This window comes from Elephantulus edwardii, unplaced genomic scaffold (assembly GCF_000299155.1).
Source record: "Elephantulus edwardii isolate Elephantulus edwardi_28Jun2011 unplaced genomic scaffold, EleEdw1.0 scaffold00203, whole genome shotgun sequence".
Classification (NCBI taxonomy): Eukaryota; Metazoa; Chordata; class Mammalia; order Macroscelidea; family Macroscelididae; genus Elephantulus; species Elephantulus edwardii.
In genome coordinates, this window is record NW_006399953.1 from 66029 (window position 1) to 71973 (window position 5945).

The window sequence follows — 5945 nt, forward strand, 5'->3', positions numbered from 1 at the left end:
CCCTTAGGTGCTCTCCAAGATAATCAGCCCCAGTAAACACAGATAAGATCCTACCGGCCTTTCTTCTGCCAGGTTAGTTCCACAACAGCTCGGTTGATAGCTCCAGGTGATGGCTGGATTCAGTGGTGGTGCCCTGAGGTCACAGGTCTGTGGTGGGGGCTGAGATGGGTGGTTGTGGAGCTGGAAGGGGGGCGGGTGAAGGGGAGGAAAGCAAGGGACTAGGGGGTTAAGGAGCGCAGGGCTTGGACACTACCACCAAGAGGTGGTGGCGGGGCTTGGGCGCTGCTGGTTGTTTATGCAGCAGCACCCTGTGTGTCGGGGGTCACACAGGTGCGGGCTGCAGGGGTGTCGCACAGTGGTGGGTAGTCTTTGCTCCTCTGGAGTTCCGCGGTGGATCTATCTCTGTTTTATTGAGTATGCAAAGACATTTGACTGTGTGGATCATATAAAACTATGGCTAACTGAGAAAAATGGGAATCCCAGAACATTTAACTGTGCTCATGAAAAATCTTCACCTAGATCAAAAACCTGTTGCCTGAAAGGAGCAAGAGAATACTGCAGGCATGGTGTAAAATCAAGAAGAGTGTGCATCAGAAATGTATCCTTTCTCTATACCTATCCAGTCTGTATGCTGAGTAAATAATTCATAAAGCTGGACTCTATGAGGGGGAATGTGGCATCAGGATTGGAGAAAGACTCATTTACAACCTGCATTGTGGAGGTGATGCAACATTGACTGCTGAAAGTGAGAAGAAACATTTGCTACAGAAGACCAAGGACTACAACCTTTGGTATGGGTTACATCTCAACATCAAGAAAACAGAGGTCCTTATGATTGGGCCAATAGACAACACATGATAGGTGGAGACAGGTGGAGGAAAGATTGAACTTTTCAATTCTTTCACCCTGCTTGAATTAACAATATACAGGTCGGAAGATGTGGACACAAACTGTATTGGTCAAGTCTGCCATCAGGGACCTTTCCAAATTATTGAAGAGTAAGGATGCCAGTTTTAGGAATAAAGTGCATCGGATTTAGGCCATAGTCTTTTTAATCACTTCCTATCCATCTGAAATCTGGACATTAAATAAGGATGACAAAAGAAAAATTGATGCCTTTGTGTTGTGTCGGAGAACCTTATTGTGTATCCTATGGGCTGTCAAAAGAACAAACAGGTATGTCATGGAAAATGTACAGCTAGAATACTCCTTGGAGACAAAGATGGTGAAGCTTCATCTCTCATACTTTGGGTATGTTGCTAGAAGAAGCTATTCCTTGGAGAGGGACATCATGCTTGGATAGATGAAGGGCCAGCAAAAGACAGGAAGACCCCCAATGAGATGGATTGACACAGTGACTGCAGCAATGGACTCAAGTATGTCAGAGAGGATGAGGATGGAACAGGATAGGGCAGGGTTCAGGTCTGTTGTTCACAGGGTTCCTATGCATTGTGCTTGATTTGATGGTACTAATATAACAACAATAAGCCACCAGAGATACCTATATATAAAGATCTATCTATACAGGATCAAATAGACAACAGCACCTTGAAAGATTACCTTGTAACCTTGTAAGGCTATGAGTTTATATCAACAGGAGGAACAAGTGTAAATACTCAACAGTAAAATAAGTTTTAGATTAATGCCTCTAAGGTTAATGGACTTGTCCATAAGCTCTCAGGAAATTTATTTCTCCAGCATATTTTCTTAATTAGTAAATTTAAAAATCAAATAAGATACTCTGTTCTCTGGTCTCTTTTGAAAAGTTTTCCTCTTCTCATCAGGGTTTCATGTTCTCACAAAGTCCATTAATTGTCATTTTAACTCACCTGCACTGACTGGTGTATATTTGTTGTTGTGCTGTTGTTATGTACCATCAAGTTTCACCTGACTCAAAGTTGACCCTCCAGTGAGTTTTGAGAAATTGTAAACCACATGAAGAGAGTGTCCATCTTTCTTCCAAAGAGCAGCTAGTGGATTCGAACCTTGTGTCTTTGGATAGCAGTGCAACTCCTTATCACTAGGCCACCGGAGCTTCCTTGTGTGTAGCAAAACAAAACATTACTGGGTCCTAGGCTCCCTCTAGTGGTGTTATGGTACTTGATGTTCCTCAAATACCCCTGAAATCTGATCTTTGTCTGGGGCTTCCTCACCAGGCTTCATTTTGTATCTATGAACAAAGCATGACCTATGAGACTTGGGGAGATCTTCCAATATTTGGAAATACTTAAGCTTTAAAAGGTAAAGTTCTGCCCCGATTGCTTTTCTCCTGATTGACCTTTTGAAAGGCTCCAGGGTAAATCGAAAGCACTCTCCATGACTTCATCAGAAAGGCTGAGGTAATGGGAATTTCATACTACATCAGAAAAGCAATAAAATGAGAACTGGACCTTAGATGTACCACAAAGAGACATGAGTTCCCAGAAGGGAGACAGAATTTAAAGTTCATCCACATCAGCAATCCAATACATCTTCCGTTCCTTCTGCCACGTCATCCCCAAGGAGTGCCAACTCACTTCAGCCTACCTCCGTTGGGAATCCCAGGTTATGATGAGAATAAACAGTCCCACTGCTCATAGTACAAACAGCTCATGTAAGGTCCAATCCATTCTTTCTCACAGAAAAGACATACCTTGGGTGGCTAAAATGGTTAATGTTTTTGGTTGTTAAACAAAGAATTGGATGGAGGTTTGATCTATACAGACATGCCTTGAAAGAAAGACATGAAAATGTACTTCTAAAAACTCAGCATAAAACCACAGGGAGCAGTGCTATCCTTACACATGAGGGGCCATCAAATGTCAGAAACAGTCTGATGGGAACTAGGGGTATAATGTGCATTCTTTCTGAAGATTGTCAAACAAGAGTGTTATTTAAACGTAAGGGATGATACATGTGTTCTCTTAAGCTCTCTTTTGAGAATGCCGTAAAAAAAAGACAGTCAAATATTTTGGTTAGACACAGTCAAGAAGGAATATGATCCCCATCAAGAATAGAAAGATGTTAACAATTTCATGATGAAATTATTTTTAAAATTTTTAAGCAATTGAATAACAATTTGTCATTAGACATAACACATAGCCAAAGACATAAACAATTGGAATATTTCTTCTGAGGGGAAAACAAAAATCATTACCTTTGAGTTGATTCCAACTCATCATGACTCTACAGGACAGAGTGGAACTGTTTCACGGGTTTCCAAAGTCAAAATCTGTGCAGGAACCCTGATGACAAAGTGGTTAAGCATTGGGCTGGTAACCAAAAGGTCAGCAGTTCAAATCCACAAGCCACTAAAATGAGGTTGCCTTCTCTCATAAAGATTTACAACCTCGAAAATCCTAAAGGGCTGCTTGTGAGTCAGAAAGAACTTGATGGCAGTGGGTAGAACCTGTACTGACTGTCACATGTGAAATATGAGTGCCTGGCAGAGGCAAACCCTCATACAAACTCCACAAAGGGAACCATACCATCCAGAAAGACTCAGAAACAAGGTTTACCCAATTTGAAAGGTGGGAGTTGGAGAGAGAGCTGAAAGCATGGGAGTTAATGTTGCACTTTTTATCTCACTTTAAAGTGAGTGAATTTTTACAATTTTTATTTCAAGTTTATCAATAGCATTGGAAAGCTGCTGCTTAAATAATTTTTTTCTTTCAGTTCTCTAACTCTTGCATTAACATGGAATTTATTTTCATTTCAAGAATTTCAAGAAACAACATATGAACAAGAGGCAATGGTAATGAAGAAGGAAGTTCAGGCTGCCCTGAAGGACTTGGCAACAAATAAAGCCCCAGGAATTGATGAAATACCAATTGACATATTTAAACAAACAGATGCTGTCTTGGACGTGCTCATCAGGTTGTGACAAGAAATCTGGAGGAAAAGTACCTGGCTAATTGACTGGAAGAGATTCATATTTATTTCCATTCCAAAAAAAAAGTTTGCCCAACAGAGTGTGCAAATTATTGAACAATATCACTAATATCACACATTAGTAAAATCCTGCTGAAGATTATCCAAAAACTATTGGAACAATACATTGACAGAGAACTACAGAAATACAGGCTGGGTTTAGAAAAGGTTGTGGCACTAAAGACATTGTCACCAATGTCAGATGGATCTTAGCAGCAAGCAAAGAGTACTAGAGGAATGTCCATCTGTGTTTCATTGACTATGCAAGGGCATTTGACTGTGTGAATCACAACAAATTGTGGCTAACCTTGAGGACAATGGGAATCCAAGATCACCTGAATGTTCTCATGAGAAACTTGGACCAGGAAACAGTCCTCAGAACAGAGCAAGGAAACACTGCATGGTTCAAAATCAGGAAGAGTGTATCAAGGATTTGTCCTGTCTCCAAACCTTTTCAATCTATATGCAGAATATATCATTTAGGAGACCTGAGTTTTATGAGGAGAAATGTGGCTTCAGGATTGGAGGATGACTCATCAAAAACCTGTGTTATGCAAATAGCACAACCTGAAACTGCTTGCTGAAACTGAACAGGACTTGAAGCATTTGCTATAGGACTGTAATCTTCTTTATGGATTGAAGCTCAACATCAAGAAAACAAAGATTTTCATCACTGGGCCAATTGGTCGCACCATGATAGAGAAGAGATTGAGGTTGTTAACAATTTCAGCTTGCTTCACTCCACAATTAACACTCTTGGCACTAGCAGTCAGGAAATCAAAAAAACTAATTGCATTAGGTAAATCTGCTGCCAGGAACCACTCCAGAGTACTGATAAGCAATGATGTCAATCTAGAGTCTAAGATGCGCCTTATCCAGGCCAAGGTCTTGGCAATTACTTGCTATGCATCAGAGAGCTGGGAAATGACTAAGGATGACAGAAAAAAAAAAATAGATGCCTTTGAGATGTAGTGTTGGAGAAGAGTCTTGATCATACCTGCACTTCCAAGAAAATAAATAAGTCTGTCTTGCTTGGAAAGAGTGAAACCAAGTTTCTCTTTGGAGGCTAGAATTTTGAAGTGCCAACTCACACACTTTGGGCACGTGACCAGGAGAGACCAGTCCTTGGAGATGGACATCATACTCAGAAAGGTGGAGGGACTGCACAGGAAAGAAAGACTACAGATGAGGAGATGGATTGATACAGTAACTGGGGAAATGGGGGTAGGTGTGTTAGAGTCAGTGAGACTGGCTCAGAATAGAACAGGCTTCAGAGCTGTCGTACGTTGGTTCGCTATGAGTCAATGGCACATAACGACAACAACAATAACTATGCAAAGGCATTTGACTGTATGTATCCATGGTGTTAGAACTTTGAAAAATGGCTTTTCTATCCATTGCATTAGCCCGTGCTGGGAGCACGGTCTCCAGCTATCTCAACTGTGGATACATGGGCTCGCAAATTATCGACAAGCTTTGGAACCAGTGTAAGAAAGTTCTTTCCACACTGCAGAGAGACTGTGAAGAGACTGTGGCAAGGTGTAACCAGAGTAATCCTGGAGATGGAGCTAAAGTTAAAAGTTCTGCTTCTGAATGACTGAGAGCTGACTTATGACAGCTATGTGGCAAGGTTTGCTGGATGATTAAGAAAACCAAAGGTGGATTTGTGCTGCTAAACAGAACCTAGACTTTGATTTGTTGGCTAAAAAGTTAAACTGATTAGTCTGAACTAACTGAGGAATTGTGTCTTGGTTTTAGTCCGACTTGGAGCTGCTCTTCACACCCCACAGCCCATTTCCCTAATCAACCCCACAACTTTTAAAGTTTGTGAGTTAATTTGCAACAAACATTGGACCTGATGCTTCATAAATAAAGGAGCAGAAGCACAGGGTTGGCATGCCTGACCATGTAGCTATTTGTTTGGTACTATGGAGGTTATTGATGGGGTCAGTTTCCCTTTATGAAGTGCTTAGAAGTCAGACTCTGCCACCCCCATGTTCTATCTGCTCCTTTTACTGTATTGTAACAAATTATAG

At 41.1% G+C, this 5945-nt stretch overlaps 1 pseudogene; it reads left to right on the plus strand.

Annotated features, from left to right (window-relative positions):
- Positions 1 to 5506, plus strand: part of LOC102864533 — a 71252-nt pseudogene extending 65746 nt beyond the window's left edge.
- The last annotated feature ends 439 nt before the right edge of the window (positions 5507 to 5945 follow it).